This window comes from Lichenostomus cassidix, chromosome 1Aa, assembly GCF_008360975.1.
Source record: "Lichenostomus cassidix isolate B80296 chromosome 1Aa, HeHo_3.0, whole genome shotgun sequence".
In the NCBI taxonomy this organism is placed as follows: domain Eukaryota; kingdom Metazoa; phylum Chordata; class Aves; order Passeriformes; family Meliphagidae; genus Lichenostomus; species Lichenostomus cassidix.
This window is the reverse complement of record NC_139480.1, coordinates 3716813-3744259: the sequence shown is the minus strand read 5'-3', so window position 1 is coordinate 3744259 and position 27447 is coordinate 3716813. Positions and strand designations below refer to the sequence as shown.

Sequence of the window (27447 nt, the reverse complement as noted above, 5' to 3'; positions counted from 1 at the left end):
CCACGTTGCACATTTAAAGGGTCAGACCCCAACGAGAGTCAGCACTTCAGCAGGTTTTCTTTCAGGTCAGCATAAGAAAGACACCTAATTTGAGCAACACAGAATAAAGTGAGCTCTTGAAGGGATGATTTATCACATGCTGGTGGGATAGCATGGAAAACAGAGTGAGGGCTGCAGGTTTAGGGCAGATCCAGGGTGAAAGAAGCTGAAGGCATCTTCTTCAGAGAGATGAAGTGTGGGAGTTATGTCCACCTTTGTCCATGGAAAAGAACACCCAAGCTTTAGTTTTTTAGGGAGGAATGGGCCAATTTCTCAGCATTAGGAGTGTTTGGCCAACTTTTTATTTGAATAACTGTTGGTTATTTTTAACCTTGGTGATAGCATGTGGCACAGGTGAGATGCTGACTGCACACTCAGTTTGGCATCAGTGCACCTACAAGACTTCCATTGTCCCTCTCAGAGAGGAAATTCTCCAGGCTTTGGAAATCATTTATTCTCCTCCTAAACTAAACTAAAGGGAGATTGGGTGACTAAACAAATGCCCAGATTAGATATCTTAGATGTACAAATTAGATGGGTCCCAGCTCTAGGAGTTAAGATGTTGAGAGTGGAAGTACTTTTGCTGTGTCCAGCCAGGGAAACAGGACTGGAATGCTGAGGTGATGACAGAACAGTGAGTTCTGGGTCAGGAATGGAGTTTCCATGGTGCACTAACAAAAACAGTCATTTGAACAGAAGATAAGTGCCATAAAGCCTTCAAATAAAGTAATCTTTAGAGACTGAATGAGCCTAAGAGCTTAAAAACTGCTCCCATTAGGATTTTTTTGTTAAAGTGAATTACTGCAATCCTCTTCAAATCCACGAGAAGTCAAATGTTTTCTTTAGTAGCCCATGGAAAGGCATTAGAGTCTGGCTGTTCTTTAATAGTAATAATGACAGTCACTTAAGGGAAATATTTAGCATTTGATAAAGACTACAGATGGTCTTTATCTTAGCTAATAGCTAAAACTTGCAAATATTCAAGCAGAGAAAGGCCCAAGCTGGTAATTTCTCAGACTCCCATTGCCTGGAGTTTGGAGCCTTGGTCTGAGTAAAGACATCTGGAGACTTCCTTCAGATTTTCTGTATCTCATTAAATATTTATAAAACAGAGGTGGAGAGTCTGCATCAATCCTCCTTCACATCAACATTTTGCCAAGGTAAGATCTTGAAAAGTAATGGAGTTACTCCTCATCCCTGCTGAGATGTTGACTGATTTTTCTCACTTTCAGTTTTTCCTGGGTGTTGACAGGTGCCATTTCTCTAGATACGACCTACATCTTGATAAGAGTTATGAAAGTTGTAGTAAATAATTTTTTTATAGTAAATAACTTCAGAATACCTCTTATATAGTTAGAGCCAGGCTGTGTCACAGCAACCCAGTGAAATTTTGTCTGTGGCGCTCATTGAGTAATATTCCATGTTTTCTTCTCCAGGCTGTTCATGGTGCAGACTGAGGGAAAGAAAAACAAGTTATTTTGTGCTGTTCTATGTCGCTGTTGAGCAGCTAGCAGAGTAATGAAGGCACCAGTTCTCAGTGGCAAGAAGGAATGACCTTTATTGTTTTGATTTCATCATATATATAGAGTTTTCAAAAGTCACCCAGATTGGTCAGTCAGAAGCCTTCCCCCAGGCCTGATTGGCCAGGCCTGCACTGCCCAAGTTCTGGGACACTGTTCCAATAACATCCAAACTTTATCTTTATTTATAAAACACAAGAAGAATTCTCGTGGGAAAAACCTGTGCTAGCCACAGTTCTATTACACAAGACACAGATCTATCAAAGGTTTCATTCAAACCAGGAGTTCTTCATTGGAGACTCTCACAGGTCACTAAAAACACCTGCTAAGGACCTGAGCAGCTGGCACTGAGTACCTGCAGTGGCAGCCAGGAGGACAATAAACCTGGAATTAAGCAAGCTGTGATAGTCAGCCTTGAGGTCATCACATCCCAGACACTACAATAGTCTCTGATACAAAAACAAAGAGCCTGAATGGGAGGGGAGGCGAGGAGTCCATTCTGTGCTTCAGACAGATGCTCAGGCTGAGGAGCATAAAAATAACCCTGGGAGTGTCTCTCTCAGTGCCACTTGGAGAGGACAAGCAGCAGTGCTGCTGCCTGACAAGAGCTGAGTGCCAGGTGTGAGCTTGTAAGTTATAAATTCTAAAAAACATCCTCATCAAGGCTGCTCTGATTTTGGTTTTTTCTTTTAAAAACTTCTCTTGTGTGCCATGCTGTTAGTTAAGACATATTAAGAAGTGGCCAGAAGTGAACACAGAGAGCATTTAGGGTTTTCTGCCTTGTTTCAGTCAAGTAATCCCGATGAGGCCACATCATAAGAAATTACTTATTTTGAGTTATGGCTTAGTTTACCAGTTGATTTATCCTGAGGTCTGATGGGAAGGTGGGAACTGGGAAGTCTCCATCACTCGTGCTTTAGCTTGAGATGAACCCTCAAAACACCACAAGACTGGTAGAGGTGGAGAACCAAGGTGTTCTATGATGGATTTCACCTGGGAGTGTTTTTTCTACACAATGCTGACTTACTTGTTCAAGCTTCCTGGTGGTACCAAACAACTCTTTCTTATCCTTTCTATCCTGCAAGGAAAAAGAATTTAGGGTTCTTTGTCTCTGCTGCATAGAGAACACAAGGTGGAACTGTTGTGAGAACAGTTCAACTCTGTAGCAAAAAGCACTGAAATAAATTTGGCCACCTGGAAAAATTTTGGGCTAAATTCTGCCCTTTTTATAAGGGAGATGTATTAAAGAGAGGTAGGAAAGCAGTGACATTTCCCTCACAAAGGACTCACCTGGAGCATCTGCAGCCCAGAAGGGCACATTTCACACTGAGGGTTTTAAAAGGTATTCCAAACTGGGAGCTAATGCCTCCCAACAGGGGAGGAATTGTCATGCACAGAAGTTCCTCCCTGGCTCTAAATCGTCCTGCTGGGATGCAGGGATCCAGCCACAAATCCTGTTAGCTCAGGAGAAATCAATGCCTGATGTTTCTGTACCATTAAATTGTACACAGACATGCAGAGACACACCTTTAGATTGTTTATAAGTGTATTTAGTTATGCATGCATCTAATTGCACAGATGCATGAATGTATGTGTCACAGAGGGTCATTAAATCATCTGTATTTTAGACTTGTAGAAATACATATATATGTGTCATATAGATATTTCTCCCTCTTTATATATATATAGGTGTAAATAAAAAGTACATGTAAATAAATATAAATTATATATAATTATATATTAGTATGTAAGTTACCTATTATGTTACATATATTGTATATAAAACACACACAAAATATATAACATATATTTAATCTCTTATATGTACATATAAAAGATATATATATAATACATAGCTATTTTGTATATATTATATATACATGATTTATAGGCAATCTTGTAGAAATTAGCTTCACTCTCCTGCTTCCTAATTTGACACTGTTGAATTTATCAGGTTTGTTCTTTTGTTTTGGTTTTTGGGTTTTTTTTACATGTGGGAGTCTGTGGAGAGATTCAAGATCATTTTGCAGTTGCCCAGATTTAAATTTTGTATTTGTATGCAGCAGGAAAGTTTGCTATTTGAGGTGGCTTCCCACTAGAAGCACTAGGGAATGAAAATTCTTAATCACTGGGTGCAAAACCAATGGATTTTTCCAATGAAGGTTTCTCTGGGTCTTGGTTTATCATGTTTTTTTTCTGATCCATCCCAGTTAAAGACCTTGTCAGCACAAATGATTTGTATGGAGTTGATATCTGTGGAGAAGCATCTCTGCAGCTGAATTCAGCAGGGAAGAATGCACAATCCTCATGCAATTCCCTCCTCCAAAAGCCACACAGTGTGGAGACTTTTCTAAAAGAATTGCTAACAAGATTTTTTTTTTTCCTTTGGAAAGTTTTTTCTCTGTATAAAGAAGAACAGCTCCTACTTCCTGGGGCTCCCCAGGGTAAGGCTGACATAACAAAGCTCTGCAAAGCTTAACTGCAGTCGTGGCATATCCACCTGATGTCACAGAGGCAGAAAACACACCAAAGAGTTTCCTCCTGCTTGAAAATCTTCTGTTGACACAGACTTCTCTCTCAAGAGCCTCTGCTGACACCACACCAGTGGCAGCTGCATTAGACAAGCATTAAGGTCCAGAATCTTTCTGAAATACTTATCCAAACCTAAACTAGCTAAGCCATTAGTCTCCAAGCAAAATCCACTTCAGCTCAGGCAGGTGAAACTTCACCTTTGTTATATGCTTCTAAAGGGAAACCCAATTAAACTCAAAGAATAGACAGCACTACTGTGGCATCAATTTTCTCATGTAGAAAAGCCCTGAGATATTTGTTCTCTGAGAATGGAGTGCAGGAAAGCATGATAAAGTAGCAGAAAAGATTTGAATTTCTGTTAAAGTTTCAAAACCTCACAAGAATGTATTACCCAAATCTGTGATAATTTCACAGCTCTTATGAACTCAAGGTTTGATGTTATCAAAACGATTCTCTGTGATTTATGCCTTTAACCTGTGAATTTTGCTCTGTGATCTGTGTGCCTCTTCTGGTGTGTCAACACTATAAAAAAGGTTGTGAAAGGTTATTAGGAAGATCAATGTTGTAATTAGTTGGCCAGAATTTGGTTTAGATGGAATTCTTCTGGTAGGAAAATATCAGGAGTCTATAAAGAATAAAAATAAAATTATAAAATCTCAACAAATTAGGCAAAAGACCCAGCTTGAGTTTTCTGCAAGTTCATCAATATCAATAGATCATTTTATAAAATCTCCAATTTATATTCATGTGCAAGAAAAGAAAAAAAGCTAATTTTAATGACCACCAGGATCCACTGTAATCCATGGCACAGTGAAGTAAATGGAATTTCCTCCCACCAAGGCAATCAGAGTCAATGGTGGGAGCAGAGGAAAATTTGTGAAGTCAAGCATTTAATAAGCTTTGGATAAGATGATTTCCTGGGTCCTTCTCAGCAGCACATGCAGTGCTCAGGTTCCTGAGGAGCAATCTTGGCATTTGACCTCAGAACCTGCAGGTTACAAGGATCATAACTCAGCTCAGGTTTCTGGAGTTCCCTTCAGTCCTTCAGGACTAAGGATTCTGGATGTGCTAAAATTAGTAATTCTTGCTGTTTTGACAATTCTCTGGCTGCTGGGTGCACCTTCATTCTTTTCCACCCAGCACTTCCAGTGCTAAATCACCACCCTAATTTATTTACTGAATTAATTATTTTTGTCTGACCCTTTCTAAAACACCAGGAAGACATGTTCTGCTAATTGCTTGTGGATTATTTAATTGCTATTTAATACCAGAGCAGGGCTGTCCTCCCCCTGTTTCTGAACATGTTGGGTCACATGCTCAACCTGTTTCCACATTCTGGTGTTTTGAATAATCCTTCAGGTTGGAAATAGGGTTAGTAACCAGAGTAACTGCAGTAACTGCATTGCTCTGATGTAGCACAGAAATGTTTGAATAATCTTCTGTAGAAAGAAACAGAAAGAAAATCAACAGGATAACAACTGCCTTTGGGCTTTGCAGCTAGTAATCTTCAACAGTTTATTAAAAATATATGTGAAAATTAAAAGAAGTTAAACTGCAGCACAAATATTTGGAAGAAAAATAAGCCTGTGAGTTTATTATCCACGTGCTGGAATTTCATGGGTAGAGATGCTCACAGGAAGGTCTGTCTCCAGCCTCAGTAAAACCCATTTCAGGTGAAAGCAGAGAACCACCAGCATTGGCATCATCTGATATTTTCTTTATACTTCTTGGTGATTCTTTATTATGATGAAAATCGAGCACTTCATTCTTGGTGTAGCAGAAAATGAGCAGTGAGGAAACTCTTCACATCAAGAAATACATAGAAAGAAGAGAAACAGCAAACCAGAAAATTGAAAAGACTAGATCCTGCAGAGATGTTAAACCCACTCTTTATTTTACAGAGATTTATTATGAAGTTTAAGTTAATAAAGCTTTTTCTACAGTTCAGGAGATACAATAAATACTTATGTTGGCTTCCTGAACCACCCTTTTCAGGGATGCAGGTTTACCTGACTGAACCCCTTGACTTCAAAGTGGCATATGCAAGTATTCAGCAAGAGAAACATCTCCAATATTTAGCACTGAAATAGAAAAAAAAAAAACCAGACTGACCATTTCAGCAAACTCAGAAAACCTCCAATTCCTTTAAATTCCATCCCCATCCCAGGCTGGAAGTTATTTTCCATTACATGTCTCTGTGTCACATGAGGTTGCCTAGAGTTTTCCTGACACTCAAATAATTGGTTATCTGCTATTGCCAGCTATTTATAGACACTGTGGATGCCTGTTTTATTGGATCTGTGTGCTCTTTGAATGGTGCACAAGCAGCTGCTTCAGTTGCTTAGCATTTTATGTCTTTATATCATACTAAGATCACTGTTTCACGTGTCAAACAAAGCCAGGGAGTGATAAGAGGCTGGAGCAGAATGAGATTAACCCATGAAAAGACAGATTTCCCAGGGATATGGATGGTGGTTTTGTGATGTCACCTGATGGCAAACATGGTCAGTGGTGTGAGGAGGAATCCCAGCTTTCCTTTGGGTTTCTCAGCAATATTTCAAAAATAAAAGCCAGAAAGGCATTTTCAAGATGCTGTGCCAAGGCTGAGCAGTGCTCAAGGAAGATGTGGGTTTTGCTGAAGGGATAAATTGATTGGAGAGATAAGCAAGGATGCTGCCAGAAGTGACTGCATCTCTGTCAGCTTTAATTTACACTGCCCTCGCTGGACTTGATAATTTGTTTGAAAATGTGCCTAAACTTACTAGCAAATAGAAGGGACCAGAGCCAATTTCTGGGCCTTGGGGAAATGTCCTGACACATGAACTCTCTTCTGAAACCAGGACAGGCCAAGTTCTTGTGTGCTCTATCCACACACTCCTTGGAGTCATGCAAGGCTTGGCAGAGGACCAGGTCAGTACTAAAACATCCAAACAATGACTTGATCTGGCCTGGACACTTTTAGTTTGCTAGCAAAGATGTAGCCTGAGAGACACAGCACTGGAAGGTGATGGATGCTGACCTGCAAGTTGCAATCCTTTTCATATCCTTCCCTTAGGACATAAATCCATGTGTTCATGGCCTCCTTTTCCCATTGCATTTTCTGTTCAAGTTCCAAAGTCCAGCTGTGGTTTTTCCTTTGCCCTCTGCAGCTACAAAAGGAACAGTTTATTCTCACCAATGGTGAGAAAGCTTTTGGCACTATTCCCTACAGCAGCAGGGTTGTGTATCCTGGAAAAAAACAAAGAAGAGTTAAGTGGCTTTGCTGAGCTCTTTTAAAATAATAAGTCTGGCCACAAAAGTTAAAGAGTGATTGTACAGCACCTTCCTTCATCCCAAATGTTGCTGCCTCTGGTCCAGTTCCAACAGGGATGGCTGAGTGCCAGGAACATCAAAAAATGCATATTAGAGTTGTTTTATAATGAGATTTTCCTTTCATTAAAAAAAAAAAATGAAGGATATTCCACAGCACTTGTCCAAAATGTGATCTCTCAGATCCATGTGAGACACTGAACTGAAGGCAGCCTATTCCACCTTGCCTTGTGGCCCTAATTAAACACAAAAATCACTGCATATAATCAGATTTTTGCACACTATTTTTATGGGTACAAATAACCTGGAGCAGTGTGGAAGCTATTTATGACTGTGCTGGTTCCCAGAGAGCTGTGTCCCTTGGAAGGACCCCTTGGTCTCACAGGGAAAGGACTCCTCTCCCTGAGCAGCAGAAGAAGATCTTGGTGAACTGACCAAAAACCCCACACCCTGTTCCCTGTGCTGTCAGTGGGAAGGAGGGAGGGATTGGGGCAAAAATGTGTCTTTAAGGGCTTGTTTTACTTCTCATTATCCTCCTCTGACTCTGTTGGTAATAAATTCAATTTGTGCCTCTAAGTTGAACCTGTTTTGCCCTTAGAATGTTTTCTCCCAGCCCTTATCTCAACTCATGAACTCTTCATTCATTTTTTTTCTCTCCTCTGCCCAGCTGTGGCAGGGGAGAGTAAGGGAGAAGCTGTCATGGCATTTGGCCAGTGCCAAACCATGACAATTACCTCCAATGCCAGAATTGGGATCAGATCCTCTTCAATCCAACCCCATCCATATGATCAGGAGTTGAGCTGTAATACCTTAAACTGCAGCTGCAAGCCAGCAGTGGAAGCAGGCAGAGCTGTCATTCTCAGGAGAGAAGAACTGACAGAAGTTGCATTTTAATATCTGATTTTACGCCACTGCTCCTTGTTTAATCAGATCAACACAGATCGGGCTGATCATACTGGGAAAGAAAAAAAAAAAAAAACAAAAAAACCAGCAAACAACCAGGCAGCCCAGAAAGCCCCAAACAAACACGTTTGTTGAAAAACATCATAGTGTTTGGCAGATTATGTAATGTTGCAGTAACTGCATAGCTTAATTTTATGGTTTCCACGGAAACCATCGAAATGAAAGGTAAGGGTTCAGTGTGCTTGGCTCTGAGGAGCAAATTTCTCCATCGAGATGTGAGTTTGGGGCAGAAGGGATTTCATCTGTCTTGCCTGGCTTTGGAGTCAAGGGAGCCTTTTGGAAGCTGTGGAGATGAGATGGTCTGGGAGGTGCCTGAGCCATTCCCAGCCCCAGCTGGCTGCACAAGTGCCTCAGATGCAGATAGAGCCTCGTGAATTTTACATGTGGTGTGACCTGCTGCAGATCCCAGCCCTGCTCCAAGAGCTCTTGGTGTGACATGGGCCAGCTTGTTTTCCTGTGGAAACTTCTTACTAATGCAAAAACATCCACTCTCACCTCATTCAGAGAAAAAAAAGAAAAAAAAGAGGAAACAACAAAGCTGCCAAGGGCTGCTGTAGAAGGAAAGGTTTCTGGCTGTTTCTGTTAGTTTTGGGAAAGATCTGAGCCAGTTTTGCTCCTCTCTGTGCTGGGGCTTAGCCCTCCAAATCGCAGTGGTGCTGTGCTTGGTGAGTTGTGGATCTGATATCCTTGGATGTGATAGCTTAGGTCTATGATTATATTTAATGCAAGATGGAGACAGGGCTGAGAAGGGACTTGGGCAGGTCAGACCCATCCATCCTCCCAAGGCTCTGTCTCTGACACAGAAAGAGGGAGACTCTCTCTGTGCAGGTGGATGGAGAGGCTGCAGCACACTGACCCAGCCTCTCCAGGCCACAGGGACAAGAAGAAGGTCTCCTTCTGGCATAAAAACATATCATTGGTTAGGAAGGGACCTTAAAGATCGTCTCATTCCACTCCCTTGCCATGGGCAGAAACACCTTCTACTAGACCATGTTGCTCATAGTCCCATCCACACTGTCCTTGAGCACTTCCAGGGATCCACAACTTCTCTGGACAACTTATCCCACCAGTTGGTCATCCCTGCTGCTGTGTCCCTTTTATGTAGTGCCTGTACCAGCTCCCCTTTGTTATGTGATGCTGTGCTACTGCCAGCAATCACTCCATCCCCATATAAACTGCTTTTCTGGAACTTTGGAACTCACACAGACTGTGGACACAGGTGGAGCTGCAAGGAATTTGGGGTCCAGCTGCCCTTGCATCTGCTGAGCTGCTCTGCTGGGAGATGACAAATGAGTAAAGTGCCTCTAGAGCCAAGCCCTAAGGGTTAAATTCCTCACTTCAAATTGCCATGTCCCTCCTCTCTGTGAATTTAGCTCATTTCTTACTCTACCCTGTTGTCATTAGAGCTACAAGCAAGCCACCTATTCAATAAGTTTTCTCTTTTAAAGAACCAAAACCATGAGGCAATACCGCTTATTTTCCCCTGAGTGTAGCAGTGCATGTTAGGCTGTGTTACATTTGCATTCTGCCTTTAACTGCTGTGAAGCACTTCACTCCTTGTTAGTCCTGTGCTCTGATATATTTTTTTGGAGTGTGGCGTGGGAAGTACGTGCCCAAAATCACTGAGCTGTAATATATACACTTACAATTACTATTTTAAAAGGCTGAGAAAATAAGATTGAAGCAAATGTGCAAGTATTTTGATCCTTATTTGCATAATATATCTGCCAGTCTATCCCCCTGTGTAACTCTGATGGCTGAGAAGTGCAAATCTTTAAATCTGACACAGGTTTGATCAGGGATCTTTTAGCTCTGAAGACACCTCTTGCTGCATCATTCAGTGTTATTGCACTCTTGCCTCCCCTCCTGCTGCTCTCTTCTTCTTGTTAATGTATTAAAAATCCAAAATACATGATGCTCAAGGTCACATAGCAGCCTGGTGTCAAAGCTGGGATGTTAAATGAAGGACTGCTCTGTCCCTTGCTCTGGCCACTGGCAGCTTTGTGGCTCTGCATGGAGCCTCTGCTCCTTCTCTCATGGATTCATTTAGGTTGGAAAAGACCTCAAAGGTTACCAAGTCCCACCATTAACCCAGCACTGCCAAGGCCACCACTAAATCATGTCCCCCAAGTGCCATATCCACATGGCTTTTCAATCTCTCCAAGAATGGTGACTCCACTACTGCCCTGGGTAGCTGTGCCAGTGCTTGACCATCCTTTCAATGAAGAAATTTTTCCTGATATCCAACGTAAACCTCCCTTGGTGCAACTTGAGCCAGTTTCCTCTTTCCTTGTCCTTTATTCCTGGGAGCAAAGCCTAACCCCCACCTGGCTGCACCCTCCTCTCAGGGAGATGTGGAAAGTGTTTCAGTGTTAGTTGGGGGATTTTTTTAATCACCTCTTACATGGGGTTAATCAAACTTCCTCTTCCATTCCTGGTGTCCTATGTTGCAATATAAATGTATTTAGTATTCTATTACCACCAGCTGTGGGCCATTAGCTGTTATCTCCTGCTGTGACTCACCCCTGATAACAGACAATGAGCCATCAAGAACCAACTGCATGACTCATGGATTTATCTCATCCTATTGTGAGATGCTCCACCCAGGAGGGAGGAGCCAAGCATTCCCACCTGGATATAACCTGGCTTTGAACTGCCCAAGCAGCCCTGTCTACTGGACTCTCAGAGGGCAAGAGCTGCTACTGGACCTTCAGCTGGAGACCAGACCTTCCACAGGATCACTGCTTCAACCTAACTACTTCACCTGGACTGCTACCACCATCCTAACAGGGTGTCAGGTTGTATCTGACTTTGTCAATGTTTTTCCTTGTATTATTACACTTGTTTTTAGTTTTCCTATTAAATTATAATCCTGAGTTGTGATCTCCCACTGGTTTGTTTTCAAACTAATACACCTACTAAAACCAGCAAGTCTGGTGTTGGATGTTAGCAAAAAAAGCTATTTCTGGGGGCTGGGCCCTGGCACCAACACATCCATGTGCCAAAACCAGAAACTCCCTCCCTGTTTGCGTAGAAGAAAACAAAATTAACGGAAAAAATATCTGACAGAAACCTAATGGCTCTGTGTACCTGTAGCAAGTGCACTTTGCAGCCAACTCATAATAAACACTCAAAATTAACCTCTTTATAATGCAGGATGGATGTCAGTAAGAAATGGTCACCCACTGGTGCTGCTGAGCATTGTGAGCTTTTACTATTTCCAGAAAAACTCCATAAGGCTGAAGTTTTAATCAAATTAAACTAGCAGATGCCAGTGGGATCTTAGGAGAGGAGAAATGTGTAACTCTTCTCACAGGCTGTACCCAGTTTTGCAAGGTTTTTCTCAGGAGGATATGGATGCCATCATGTTACATGGGTTCAAAAGAGCAGCAGGAAAAACTCATGGATGAAAAAAGTCATTGAGAGCAGTTAAATATGAAGAGTGTGACACTGGCTTATAACACTCTGATGAACAAGTTGTTGGAGGAAAAAAGAATACCTGAAGAGGCTACCTGTATGAAATATTACAAGAGATTTGGGCTTGATTTAATGGTGGAGAAGAACTGCTGCCTCAGGACAGAATTTGGGCTGTTCTGGAAAAGTCATTCTTGCATTGTCCTACTTCCCTTTAGGAATAGCTTTGAGATCTTCAGAGCATTGGGGCTAAAATGTACCTGAGCACTGTAGGGACCAAGACCTTAAACCAGGTGGGTTATCTGAGCCAGGTGGGCTCCTCCACTCACTCCTCATTTCTGAACCTCTCACCCAACTCAAAATACCCTCAGTTTAAAAAGTCCCAAAGCGTGGCCACAGATGGCAATGTTGGAGGTGAGAGTGTTCCTGTCTCTACCTATTCTTGTTCACCCATCAATGTGATTTTATGGATGGGAGGGATTATTGTCTTCCACAAAAAATTTCACATGCATGACAGACACTTTGCCAGGGAAAATTAGATCATATGCTCACGCCATCCTCCACGGAATACACGGCTCTGTTGCAAAACATTTGCTGCCAGATATTAAGGCGGGAGAACTCTTCTGCCAGTGGCATTATTAAACAGCATGGGGAGAATTTTGCATCCAAAATCCACCTTAATATTGATGTGTTCATAGGAACAGATGTCTGCTTGCTTCCTGCACAATGTGTTATTAGATTAGAGGTTTTGCAGCAACAGCCTTCATTAGATGCATATTATTATTCAGTACTAAAAGCCTCTTTTGGAGGTGCAAATCCCTGCAACACAGGGATCCAAACCTGCCTCACATCCCCTCCGTCTACTGTGAGCAAGAGACTTTTGTTCAAACATTTTGCACTTCAGAGATACATTTATCCTTATTTTCAAGGTGGGATTTGGTACTGGATTGAATCTGAACTTGCTCAAGATGTGAGAGAAAATCAGTGTACAGCAGGGCAAGGAATTCAGATCCATGACCCCAAAGGGCTGGGAATGCCCTGGGAGTTCCCTGCTGTTGAATAAAGTCAACACCAGGTGTGGTGCCAAAGCTGCAGGGTTGGGATTGTGACAGGGAATTCTTCTTTCCAGGTGGGGCTGCCCTGACTTTATTCTGTCCATGCTGGGAGTATTAGAAAGCTGCTCCCTATTACCTGTTCTTTTAGTCTCTGGAGTTGTTTCTTTGCTTTTTCCTGGAACAGTCTCTGGAAGAAAATCTGGCAATGCAAATGATGGGGGAAAGGGCAGAAGGGAGAGACAATAAACACCAACTAATTCTGTCAGATAGTGAAAAGTGTATTTTAGCTTGACTAAGTAGCCTTTTTTGTGTGTCTCAGCTGAAAAGATTTCAAGGTAGAAAAAGTAATTTTCTTGTTTTTCCTACAGCACCTACTAACCAGTAGCTCTAATGTCATTTAGTGCCTCTAGACATGACCAAAATATAAACTTCAAGTCATTTGTGTTTCTTTTTAAAAACATCAGCTTGGCACATGGATACAAAGACATGAGGAAAGTTGAAGAAATGCATCAGGTGACTTGGCAAACTTCTTTTTTTTTTCTTGTCATCTCATTTTTCTGTGGGAAGGTTTGACTGTTTGCAGCACAGTGTTTTGTAAGAAACTGCTTTTAGTTAGAAAGGATTTCAGAGAGACGTGTAAAAGGAGAAAGTTTTACTGCCCAAATAGATTTTTAGTTCTGATTTGCTTCCAGTGCTCATTTTCTCAAGTTTAAAAATTCCTTTCCATCTAAAAGAAAATAAATTCTTTTGACCTTAACCATTTTATTTGCTGTTATAAAACACAGCACACCTGAACATCCAGAAAACAAAACGAATAAAAGCTTGAGAATGAACACCAAAATATCAAGAAAAGAGTCAGAAAAAAATATTTCTGGAGCTGTTCTGCAAAATGTCTTGATCGAATTTGATATCTGAAGCAACCTGGGATTAGCAGAAATTGTCTGAGCATTTGCCACTCTAAGTTGGCATCAAGAAAAGAGAGCCAAAGCATTTTAAGTAGTGTCTGGGTGAGAAGATGGGGATATTCCTTGTGGGAAGAAAGATTTGCAACCCATGGGAGCAAACCATTATTTGAGCGTAAAAGGTCCCATAAAGTTTGAAGAGGAGAAAAGCCTGGTGTGACCTTCAGTCAGAAGGGAAACATCTTCCCAGATATTTCCTACATGGCCAGCACGTCAAGACCAGGAGCAAGATCTAATGAAGCATTTGAGACCTCCAGCCAAGAATGAAGCAGGATTTGTCATCTGCATTGGAGTGTAACTCTGCAAAGATCTTTTTTTTTCTGGGATTGCATAGGCTTGGTGGATGCTCTGCTCTTCTGGACTTTGACCAGTGCTGCTGGTACCTTCAACAAGGTGCATGTCCAACGAATGGCTCTGTATGGAGCCAGGTGAGCCTGGGAGGAACTCTGAAGGCTTCATGGAAACAGAAATCCTGATGCAGGGCTGAACTGGTGGCCTGAGCAGAGCCAGCTCTCTTCTCAGGGTGTAGTTTATCTCCACAAGTTATCTCTTGCTGTGATTATTGTGGCAATCTAAACTTCATTTCTTCACTGGCAACTTTCCAAAGCCTGCCATGTTTTCCTTGGAAACATTAAGATTCAGAGCTTACATTGCCTGAGTCCTTGGAAGGATGTTGTTGCTCGTCTCAAAAACCATCTAAGATGTGCTATTTATTCCTTTTTTTTTTATTTTTTTTTTATTTTTTTTAAATACAAACCAGTTTCTTACTCCAAATCTGTAACGATCCCTGTAGCTCCCTTGCCAATGCATTAGCACTTTATAAATAGCCTGGAAGGAAAGTTGGGTTGTCTGACTTTCAGAAAGTTTGTCCATTTGAATAGTATTTGCATGTCCAAAATGCCTTCAAAGGATTTCACAGATGCCAGAAAAGCATCAGTGGTTTCCACCTCCTTCTGACTTCTGCTCTTCATGTGGAGGCAGTGAGGAGAGCATCACTTTCCATCATCCTGAAACTAGAGAAAAACAGCATTTAGTGGTTTCTCTGCTGGCTTTGCACTAAACTCTCCTTTCAGAAGGGCTGAGTGGCCTCACCTCCCACCAAAGTCAAGGCAAGGTGAAGATGCTCAGTCCTGCTGCTGGATCAACTCCCTGGTTTCCAAGGCAACTGTTCTTGGGTGAGATTTAATGAGAAGGTGAGGACAACCACGAGGTCCTTTGAACAGGCAGGGGAATGCAGAGCTTACAGAAATGATTGTGCTTTTTGAGGGAAAAGGACACGCAGGTGGACAGGATGGATGATAAATTTCCTGACATTTTAATGGGTTAACATGATATTGCAGAAAATGACCTGAATAAAGTGGCTCAAACTCTGTGGAGAAAAGTAAAATAAAAAAAGTATAATGGGAAGAGGGCGCATAAAAGCCTGAAATGGGGGTTTATTCAAGCTGTCTGAATGGAAGTGAAAGGAGCAAGTTACAGCCCTTGTTACAGCCTCTGAGCAGCAGTTGGTCTCAAAAGGAATTGGAAAAAAAATGTATCTGTGCTAACCTGACATAGCAAAGCTGATTGGGTAAGCTCCATAAAACACAGCCTTTATATCAGTGCCACAAATCAGAAGCTATTTGCAAGAGATTTTACAGCGCAGGCAACAGGTATTTCTTGTTCTAATGTCAAGCAGTGTCATCTGTTACAAGAAAAGTGGAATTGTTGCTTGTACCCAAAATGTCTTGGATCATGTTTATGCTGTCTCATGCATTTCTTCACCCTGGAATTTTCCGGGTTTATTATCAGATGAATAGACTTACCTTTTAACATCAAGAAAGATCTTGTGAAAAAGAAAGACCTATCTATCCTGTGAGTGGTGCAGGAGAGTTCAGCATATATAGACTTCTGATTCTACAAGAAATGTGGATATTTTAATGCTTTTCCCATTGTAATTATTCACCTTTTTCACTAGGATAAAGCCTGAGCCCTTTCAATTTAGCATTAGAAACCTTCTTTATTTAAAGTCAATCTTGACATGAAAGTAGCTCTGTCCATCACATCTCAAAAGGTTTGAGCAAACTGTGAGAGTAATTGATTCTAACCTTAATAATAATGATTCTATGATTTTGAAATCTCTATTTTGGGGAGATGAAGGGAGGAGAGTAATCTAAAATCAACTTGGGGGGAAAAAGCATTTTTTAAAATTAAGAGCTGTTTCAAGTCAAAGAATTTTGTGTGGCTAATGGGGAGCTTTTAATGATTTTTTGTACCCCTTTTAAATGAAGCATTGGCAATTTCAGACTTGAAAACAATTATTTTACAACAGAAAAGGAAGAAAATTTGATTTCAAAAATGCTGAAATAAAACATTTTAGCTGGTGCATGGCTGGAAAAATTTAAAAAATAAAATTTTAAAAATTTTTGACAGAAAGCTCTTCATCAATTCCTCCCAGTCAGAAATAATTTCAACCCTTTTGTCACCCTCTGCTAGCCTGGAATTAGGTTTCAGTGAATGAAGTGTCTATAGAGCTTGAAATAAAATCAGCAGCCTCAACCTCATGACAGAAAGACATGAGACCATTGTAAGGACAACTACAGAGCCAGCCTGCCTGGTGTTAACCACAAATTTTGGGGGGACTGGTAAATAAGTATTTAAATATGCGTGGCTTCATCCATCCTGAAGCCAACAACAGACTCATCCAACTAGAATTTCCACCCAGAGCCACAGCCCTGCACAGGTTAAATCTCCAGGTGCTGCCAGGATGAAATGAGAGCAAAGATGGAGACAAAGAAACAACTTTTTCTATTGTTTTGGTCACTCTGGTACCACTTAGGTAGGATGTCACCTTCTCTGCTTCACAGGCAGACCCAGACTACCTGGAGGCTCTGGCAGGTCTCAGTGCTCTGTCTTTCAATTTTGCCAGGCTTTATCTCCTTGTTTTCAATCTGATATTTCATCCATTTTTATGAGGGGCTCCTTGTTACCAAAGAGGGTGTCATGCTTTAATACAGTCATGGCAGGGACAGAAGAGTGCACAATTCTCCCTTCAAACACAATCCTGAAGGTCACAGTTTTAGCATCTCTGAAAGGTTTTTTGGCCTTGTCAGCATTTTTTTGCCCATGCTTCTTTCTGGGTGACTTTAAAACGGTGTCTCCAACCATAAAGTTCTCCCAGTGTTTAACCTCATAGAGGATTTTCTTAGAGGCTGAAGCCAAGATCACTTGACTAATTCAGTTTGCAAAGTACTACTGGGAAGGAGTATTTATGGTAGTCCCAGCAAGGACAACTAAATTAGCTGTAGCAAGCAGCCAGCCCGAAGAAGAAATAAAGTGAGGGAGGGAGAGATAATTTGGAACAAAATGTAAAAGACACACAAATCATTTAATAAAGGTTTTCCCCAGAGGAAACTTTACAAGCAGCTGAACATCAGGACAGCTGAGAGGAAGGAGATCAATTGTGTTTGGACACAACGTGTACATTTTATTTTTTGAAATGATCATCATTTGTCAAACTTTATGGACCAGGTTCTTTCCTCAGATTAACTGATACTGGGATTTAACTTGTTACAATAAGGGTTTGTCTTTAGTAGACAGGAAGGTGGAGAGAGTGATTTATTTCAAGGAAACTGTAAAATATTCACTAAGGTAGAATGGTGTCATCTAGGACTAGGAAATAAAAATGGAGTATAAACAAGGATCAGGAGGGAATAGCTTTGCTTTCCCAAGAAGTGCAGCAAACAAACAACAAATACCTGTAATTTCAAGCAGGAGCTTGGGTTAGAGAACTCTCTTTTACAAAGGTTCAGCATTACATATTTTACATTCTTCTCATCGAGCTCATAAATCTAAGTCCAGGCGTACATAAAGAAGTATTTGAGTCCAGAAGTACAAGAGGTAAAGGGAACATATACCCTCATTCTTAGAATAAAAATGCCTTTTTCTTCCCTACTTCAGATGAAAACCGTATTTAAGTTTAAAAAAAGACTTTAAAACCCATCTCATTCCAACCCCACTGCCTTAGGCAGGAGCACCTTCCACCATCCCAGGTTGCTCCAAGCCCTGCCCAACCTGGCCTTGGACACTTCCAGGGATGCAGGGGCAGCCACAGCTTCTCTGGGAATCCTCACAGGGAATAAATTCTTTGATCTTGGCAAGAGACACTTGAGAAATTTGTGACGTGGATATATGGATGTACTGGACACCACAGATTCCACCAGAAGGATCATAGAGAGTGGGATCTGCCTTTCCCAGCAGTGAGCTGTCCCTGCACAAGCAGAGACATTTCAGGAAGGGACTCTTCATGTCCCTGGAAGTTGCTCAACATGGAGAGGAAAAGCTGTGAAATACAGAACAGACAAGCCAAGGTGTGGCTGGGATTTATTTGCTGCAAGTTTTCCTCCTTTCTGGGCCACCAGGAAACAGCCAGTGAGAGTCATGTTAATTAAAGATGCCTTGCTGGTCATAAATCACATGGATATTCCTGGGAAGGAGTAAACTCCTCAAGAAACCACTGTTTCTTCTGTGTCCTCTTGGAGCTGCAGGGCCAAAGTGGCATCAGGGTGAGTGTCTGTTTGTTATTGAGTATGAATTCTCTGGTGGAAACCCATCAGAAGGGAGAAGGGAAGGGTTCTCACAGGGAAGAAGTGAAAGCAAACAATGTTGCTCCAAATCCACATCCTCCTGTTATCCTCTTGCCCACTGCAGTTATTTTATTTAAACATGCCTTGATGGTTATAAATCACATGGACACTCATGGGAAGAGGTAAACTCCTCAAGCAACCACCGTTTCTCCTGTTTCCTCTTGGATCTTCAGGATCAAGGTGAGTCTCTGTTTGGTACAGAACATGAATTCCCTGATGGAAACCCAAAGAGAAGGGAAGGTTTCTCACAGGGAAGAAATGCAAGCAAACAACGTTGCTCCAAATCCACATTCTGCCATTATCCTCTTGCCCACTGCCTCACTGAGCACACTGTGTGTGTGTTTTCTCTTTGAGGCTGATTTTTATTTAATGCCACAAAGATGTGCTGCTTGGAGAGAGCACGAATCCTTTGAACGTTTAATTAGGGCTGAGGGGGGTACTCTGTGCCTCTGCCCGCAGACTCAGAGCTCACATCTGGGTGTGCCAACTTCCCCAGGCACTGGGGGGAATAAAGATACCCTTGAGACTGGGAAATGAAAGCAAAGCAATCTAGGCAGCCTCAGATCTGCACCCGCACCAAGTTGCTGAGAAACAGCAGTTTAGCTATGCTGATTTTTTTTTTTCTTTTTAATTGACACAGCCCTACATCCTTTGATCTTTGAAGGGCATGTTTATCCAACATTGTTCAGTGCAGCTATACTGCTTCTGGTTACAAATTGTGAGAGTCATGTTCTGTTTCAGTGAAACAATGGGATTTAATTATTAGCAGCCTTCAAAGACAAATGCAGGGCTCAGAGTCTTCTCTGATTACAAGGTCAGAGCAGCAGATCAGTGGTTGGGAGCAACAGAGTTAAACAGTCTTGTTTACATTATTCTGGGGGAAAAGACTTTGTGTCCTAATTTTAAATTAATTTTTCAAATTTTGTGTATTTGTAAAAAAAAAAGTAATCAACACATAAATCAGAAGCTTGATTGGATTTCACTTCTTCACCCTTATTAAAGGTAGGTTGTCCTTATGAAATGAATATATTGTGTTGGGATGCTAAATACAGGAATAGAAGGGACAGCTGTTGTCAGGAAGTCAAACAAGGTGATCAAAATGTTAATTCTGGGCTTTAAAGATGGGAAGAACATTAATTAAAAACTTTAGAAATTCTGCTTAAAGAGGAAAGTACTGACATACTCTATTCAGAGGAGTAACTCACCAAAAAATTATTGTACATATAAAATTAAGCCACCCATGTGTGATGGATTCTCCATCACAGGAGATTTTAAGAACAGGCAAGGTAAAGAGCTTCCAGGAGCAGCTTTGGAAGAGACTTTCCAGTGTGGATTTGTAGGTACAGATTTCTGCAGTGAGGCTTGACTCAGGCTCCTGAACATAAACAGGCTTTGCATGTCATGAGAACCCAAGGAATATCAGCTTTTACTGCTAGTAATTGCAGTTCCTAATCATTTAGGCATATGTGTCATTTCAAGCACAAGATGTGCTCTGTTTATGGCCCAGTGAGACCATTCAATTAATGATAAATCATCTTAGACATTAGTCTCTGGAGAAGTGTGTGTTTTCCCTGTGTCTATGGCTACTAAAGATAGGTAGTCTAGACTAAAATCCCAGCTCTTAGACCACTAGAGGAAGTGGAATTAATCTGGAACTTTGCTTACAAATTATTTTTACCAACTAATTTTTACTTGAAAATTTTCATTAATAATCTGCCGATTGTCTTTCATTTATTTTCCTTTTTCTCTCAATGAAACAAGGGCTAAAGACACCAAACAAGGAACATGGAATATGAGATAAAGCACAGCAAAACAAAAAGAACAATAAAAGTTCCTTAAGTCAGAAAAATGGCTCTTTTAGATTAATATTTCATTTAATTGGAGTTACCGGGATAATTCATTTTGTCCTTTGACCATCCTGCTGTGATAATAGCAGAGAGTGAGGAGAGAGATGTTCTCTCCAGATGTCAGAGTTTATCATCCTCATCACAGAGCCCAGCAAGGACTTCGTCCATTGGTTCAGGGACCTCATTGTAACCTGATTTCTGCCACTGAGTGGCACCCAAAACTATTCCTTAAAGGATAAGAGAAAAGCAAAACAAGATGCTTGTCTGGATGAACCTGGTGTAGAGCATAACAAAAATGGAAAAAAATAGGAAAAAAAGTGAGCAGAGTAATAGAAATCACTTCATAGAAATTGCACCCAGTGCAAACCTCTGTTTCTGGGACTGGTGACACCAAAGGTGTAAAGAATGGCAAACATCAGATAGGGAAAGGTGATAAAGCTTTTTATTTCCAGCTGAGAGAAAGAAGAAATTGTCGAGCTTGCTGCTTCTTCAGCTTGACTGAGAGCAGGAACAGAAGTCTGGGCACCAAAGCATTTGGGAGGAGCAAGATCTGATGTGACTTTGGGTGTTCAGGCTGGTAAGTAGCTAGCAAAGAGTTATTTCTCTATCATTATATTAGGCATAGGTGTGTAATTTCCACTGAGAGAAGCACCTTTCCCCACTTCCTTCTTCACGTCTGGAAATCCTTGGACCTGTTTGAAGATATCCCAGAGCACAGCATCTTGTTCTGGGATCAGTCCCACTGACCTGCTGGGTCAGAGGAAATCAGGTTAAAGTAAATCAGGTAATTAAGACCCCAATCCACTGAGATCCTTTACTCATTAGCTGCCCAAAGCCTAGTCCAGCAATTAACATTGTATTCCCAACACAGCCACCAGAGCAAACCGTACCAGGGATTTTATTCTAACACACTGAGATGGTTCCCATATTCCCAGCACACCCAGCCTGCACATTTCTGTTTCAGGAGATGAAGTCCTCAAATCAGCATTCATGGCTTGGGCTGCAATTCCGCGGCCAAAGACAGGACAAAACTTGGAGATAAACAAAATCCCCAATCGTATTTATTGCCGTGAATCCACAGCTGGACGGCGTCTGGCTTTTGCTCGGTCAGGCTTTTCTTTGCTGTGTGTTTTGTCTTAGAGGAGTCCTGTGACACAAACCAGCCTCATTCCACACAGCATCTCTCATAATCCCAGTCCCCAGTGACATTATCACCGCGAAGATTACAGCAACAGGCAGTGCTGCTTTCATACACTTCCAGTCGTTTTCCTGCAGTGACTTTTGATGCCTGTTGCTTGTGCTGGGATTGCTCTGCGTGTGTCAGGCTGTGGAACCTCAAAGTGAATGATTATTCTTGGTGGATTACACCAGTTCACAGATCTGTGTTCAGTTCCTGTCACACATTCACCAGCAGGATCATGGGCAGATGGATCAACTCTGTTGGGTTTTTCTTTTTAAGTGCTTAGGTTCCTAAATCTCATTAATTTCAGTGCTCAAAGATCTTGAAAAATTTGCCACAAAGCACCCTATTGAATTTTAAGCACCTACCTGAGGATGTTATTTCTGAAAATCTCTCTCTGCTGCTGGAGAAAAACAGCTATTTTCAGGTGGAAGTGCAAACTACCCAAGAGATCACTGTTTTCTTGGCCTGTGAGTGTGCTTTGCACACCAGACATGCACCTACAGTCTGAAACATAAAGTTAAATGGAAAGAAAATGTGGGTTTTTTCCTCAAAATTCATCCTAGTTTTAGATTACTGAAGGATCTGGAGCACCTGGAGTGGCTGAGGGAGCTGGAAAAGGAGCTCAGCCTGGAGAAAAAGAGGCTCAGAGGGAACCTTGTGGCTCTGCACAACTCCTGACAGGAGGGGACAGCCAGGTGGGGTCATGTTCTGCTCCCAGAGAGCAAGGGAGGACAAGAGGAAACAGCCTCAAGTTGTGCCAGGGAGGTTGAGATGGGATATTGACGTGATTGATATGAGATGGTTGAGATGGGAACGATAGGAAAACTTTCTTCACAGAAAGGGTTTCCAAGCACTGGAGCAAGCTGTTCAGGGAAGTGGTGGAGTTAACATCCCTGGAGGGATCTAAATAAGTCATGCAGATGTGGTGCTTAGAGATATGGTTTAGTGGTGGGTTTGGCAGTGCTGGGGGAGTGGTTGGACTCGAGGATTTTAGAGGTCTTTTCCAACCTCAATGATTCCTTGAAATGGGAAGTTTGAGACATCACTGACACCTCTTGCAGTCACTGTGGAGGGGAGCTCAGCTCAGCTTAGACACCCATCCTCACCTCCTTTTAGGCAGCTGAAGAGAACACAACCATGTGGCAATTAATACTTTAATTAGGATCAGCCTGAGCAAATACTTAGGCAAAATACATTGCTCTGCCTGCAAAGCTTCAATCTGAGTTGGCATCAATGTCAATGTGCAGAATTGTTTATGCTGGATCATGGACAAAGTTATCAAGGAGCCAAATTCAAAGGAATGAATGGAGCTGGGCTGGGAGCAGGAGGAAGGCAGTGGATATTTTTGCAGGCTTATGACAATTGTTTTAATTATACCCACTTCCAAAAAAGAAATAGAAATGTTGCTGAGAAACAGTCTCTTTCAGGCTTTTGTTTTCTAAACCTAAATAATGATTTTCATATTCATTGATGAGCTTCATTAGCTGGAATTAGAGGATATTTCTTACACATTCCCCCATCCCCAGTACATCAAGAAAGAAGGGGAGAGAATTTGAGATTCCTGTGTCAGCATCCTGATGGGAAAAATAGAAGTGTGTTTTTCCTGGAGAATGAAAACCATCACAACAACTTACACAAGAAACAGCAAACACCCAATAAAATGAACTAGAGAGAAAAAAGAAATATCCTGAGATAACTTGGTGGGGGGTGAATTTAGCCCAACAGCAGGAAAAAATGACTAAAACCTTTGTCTTTACCATAACAGCGAAGCGTGCAGTGTGTCTAATTACAGCCACTTTGGGGTTTTTTATGGGGTTGTTTAGCCAGCATCCATCCCCTCGCGCTGACGGACAGTTCACACTATCCCAGCAGCATCTCTTTGTGGCAGAGCTCGGGGAGGCACTGCGGTGCCAAACGCTCAGTAAATGTCTGCTGCCCTCCTGTGTGCATCCGCAAAAAGACACGCGAGGATGCTGAGGATGCCAGAGCCTGGATTTGTCTCCCAAGGCGTCCAGCTCCCCCGGGAATGGCTGGCGTGGAGTGCCTGTTATGTATTTACCCCTGATTTGTGTCGCTGATTCATCCAGGATTGGATGAATTGGTGCAGATTTCTGCTGATGGATCTGAGCCCTTGTTCTCCCACCATCTGCCTGTTGCCTCTGCTGTGTGTTGAGATGCCATTTGTTGCTCCGTGTGTGGAGCATCTTTCTCTTTGGAAAATTTTAAAATGGGGAAAGGGGCTGTGGAAGGAAGGGAGGCTGTTCTTGATGGTGAGAGCAGCCACAATAAAGGTAGGTTTGGAGCCAGCACCAGCAGCCTCTGAGTTGCCCAGAGGGTTTTTTCCTGGGGGAATGGGCAGCAATTTCCGTCAGAAGATTGATAAAGCACAGAAATCACCCACACAAGGCAGCTTTGGCCTCTCCACTGCTGGAGGTGTTTTATAAAAACACCTCAAGTAGTATTTTTGGGAACTGTTTAAATGGAATTCAGCCTTCCTTGGGGAAGCAGGTAGTTCACAGCATCACTGCACCTCAGCCCTTCTCCCTGAGATTTGTCTATGATTATTTATTTGCAACACAATTAAATGGAAACCGAATGTTCTGTGTTCATTTCTGGCAGTGAGAACTCTTGCTCAAAGTTCCCTGCTTACCTGAGCACAAATCAGGGTTTAGGTGAGTACTTTGATGGTGATCATTTGGCATATTTTTCTTAGCATTGGTTGGCAATAAGAAAATAGCATGATGTCCAAAAATAATATGACAGGGAAAATGCCTTTTAGACCTCACTTAATCCATTATATGTATTAATTATCTGCATTCTTTCAGTACTTAAATGAGGCTTATGAAAAACAAGGATAGTGAATTTTTACACAGACAGCTATAGGACAAGGGGGAAGAGGTGAGATTTAGATTAGAAATTAGGAAGACATTCTTCCCTGTGAGGGTGGGGAGGACATGGCACAGACTGCCCAGAGAAGTTGTGGCTGCCCCTGGATCCCTGGAAGTGTCCAAGGTCAGGTTTGATGGGGCTTGGAGCAACCTGGGATAGTGGAAAATGTCCCTGCCCATGGCTGGGGTTGGCACTGGATGATCTTTAAGGTCCCTTCCAACCCAAATCACTCTATGGTTCTGTGATTCCTTCAGGATTAATACACACATACACAAAAAAAAGTTACATGGCACTATGCAAAACAAATCTCTTTGCTCTCTATTGTTTCCCAAACATGGGAGGAATTTATTTTATTAAAGACAACATGCTTCTGCATGGTTTCAGTTTGGAAGGTGAGCAGGTTTTGAAGAGTTAATTATAAAGGTCCTTTTTGAAGACCAAATCCTGTTCTTAGAGGTGCCACCCTCCTTGGCTTCAGCTGAGTGATTTCAATAGGAAATCCAGTCATGCAGGTGTAATCAGGGAAAAGAAAAGCACAGCCCAAGGGTTCAACAGTCCTAAAATGTCCTTAAAAATGATGACTGGTAAAAAACCCCACAAAACCGTAAACCTGGGAATCTATGTTTTCCTGTTTGTTCCTGTGTGGTTGGGATGAATGCAAGTGTTTCATCACAAATTTCTATAAAATGAAAATAAAACTAAACCCAAACTTTTATTTTATTTTATTTTAGTCTCAAAATTTGTGGATTAGAGGGATTTCTTTTATAGAACAATAGTTTACATGGCAGAGCTCTGGAAAACACCGAGACCTGGCAGTTTGATCCATGAATTTCCTGAGCTGAAAAGCCTCCCTGTGGAATAAGATCAGGACATAACAGCATGACATTACACAACTGTCGTGTAGAGTTAAATAAACAGTGTGGGGATTAAATGCCATTTCTCAGATAGGACTAAGCTGTAATGGTTCTGGCTGCTTTCATGTAGGGTTTTTTATGAGTTGTTGGATGGAGAACCCAGCTGACAAGGACAAGTTTCCAGCTCCATCCCATTTCCTATTCAGCTGCTTTGGCTGAGGGAGTTTGCAGGGCTCTGCTGGGGCAGAGTTGTGGAGTTGACACTTTCTTGGCTCCATGTCCCTGCAGAGGGAAGGAAAGAAAAGAAACCAGGAGTGCTGTGCCAAGATTCTTTGCAGTCTTGTCACATCCCACTGGCACTTCTGCCAAGGGGGACAGGGAGGAGAGGGGTGAATGGAGGGATCAAGGCAGTGCCTGTCTATCTCCTGCAAGAGCTCCTGCAGGTTCTGTGATCTCCACACCCATGCTGGGGGCTGAGGATGAACTGTGAAAAACTTGGAGTAAATTGCCCAGAGTTGAGAGGAGTGAAAGGGCAGCTCAGCTCCTCACACTGGCTCCATCACATTGTCCCCAAAATGTTCCCAGAAGATAAAGTGACACTGCTTTGAGCTCAGAGAGGCACAGGGATTGCCTATACCTCAGAAGAGCTTACCCCATTTTTTTAGGGGGTTTGGTGGGAATGGCTGACAAGAGACCCAACAGATCTTACAATTCTGCTGCAAATATCTTTCCAGCAGAATCTGCCTGCATTGAACTTAGAATTCAACTGAGCAAAGCAAGCCTGAAATCTCTTTTTGTTCTTTTGTGCAGCAGTGCTCAAATTGTAATTCAGCTTTGAGGAAACCCATCCTGAAGGAAAACTCTTCTGTGGCTGATGTGCAGACTTGTACAAGGGAAGAATTAAAGTATTGCTTTTCTTCTCCCAAGTACACAAAAATGTCCATGGGGAGTTTTCCATGGAAAATAGCAGCAAGTGAACTCTACAGGGTAAAATACTGAATCCAGCACGTCATGAAAACCAGAGTTTTCATCAAGACATTAGATGTGGCGACAGGACTTGAGCCCTCTTGTCCATTTGTCAACCAGTTTAGGATAATTCTGAATCAGAATGAGGGGAGACACATGAGGAATTTGTTAAATGGCTCAAAACTGTTGACATAGCTACAGAAATGAGAAAGCTGGTTGGATTTTTGGAAGGATTAAATTCTATTTATTTATCTCCTGCCTCCCCAGGAAGGAAACATTTCAGTTCTGTCACCTTCTCTTGCTCATTCACAAGGTCTACTCTTTAGTGGAGGGATCTTCCTGTTATTTTTGGATGTACTTTAGTACCCATCACATTAAGGACCTCAGTCTTTCTCTTTTAAAATGCAATTCCCCCATGACAAGGACACTCCTTGACTCCCAGATTGGTGTGGGGTTTCTCAACATGACAGGCAGGATTTCACCACCCTGGGAGTGAAGGAGCAAAACCAGGACAGATTGTTCCACTCAGGGAAGTAGAAGAAGGAGACAAAAGCAGTGATACAGACCCAGGATGAGTCCTAAAAAATGGGTGGTTTCTGTCCCTGGTCATGAGCACAATGATTGTTACTGAGGGTGGCCACAATTCAGCAATGGTCACCAGACCAAAAGTCCTGGTTGTTCCTTCAGCAGTGGCTACTTTCCTACCTGCTTCATCCTAAAAAACTCCTCTTGTCACTTCTGGCTGCCTTTGTTTCTGGCAGAGGTGGAAATACATCTGTGGGACTCTATCACATCCCCTGGGAACATCCTGTGGGGCAAGGGTATATCTGAAGGCAATTCAGGTACTCAAATGATGCTCCAATCATGTGAAAATAATTCTACACATATGTTTTCTCAGGGTGACTCCTTCCTCTTCTCTCTCTGCTCTGGTTTGAATAACAAAAACTTGCTGAACAGGCATCCCAGGGGGTTGATGTATTCCACAACCGATGGAAAGCAATGCCAGCATCTTCCCAACAAATGCTTTTCCCTGCACATGCAGCTCTTTCTTCCAGCAACCAGTTGCAAATAGGCTTTATTGCTCAATGGCTGGCTCAAGCAGACATTTAACAGGCTTTAATTCTTCATCAGGCTTCAGATTTTCCACCCAGGAAATCTTCCTCCTTTTTAGCGCCTCTCTTTTCTTTCCCTTTGTTAAAAGCGGGACATGACAGCCTGCAGGGTGATGTCTATTGTTGTGAGTTGAAAGATCTAGCACACTCCAGAGTCTGAGAGCATGAATGAATTAT

The 27447-nt window shown here is 42.0% G+C and overlaps 1 long non-coding RNA gene across 1 annotated transcript; it reads right to left on the bottom strand.

Moving 5' to 3' along the window:
- Nucleotides 1-1294: 1294 nt before the first annotated feature.
- On the bottom strand, nucleotides 1295-3987 carry LOC146443083 (uncharacterized). The gene is made up of 3 exons (XR_014855920.1): nucleotides 3551-3987; nucleotides 2587-2637; nucleotides 1295-1492 (listed from the first exon to the last, which is right to left on the bottom strand). It is a non-coding gene; the product is annotated as an uncharacterized LOC146443083 (long non-coding RNA).
- Between the last annotated feature and the right edge of the window lie 23460 nt (nucleotides 3988-27447).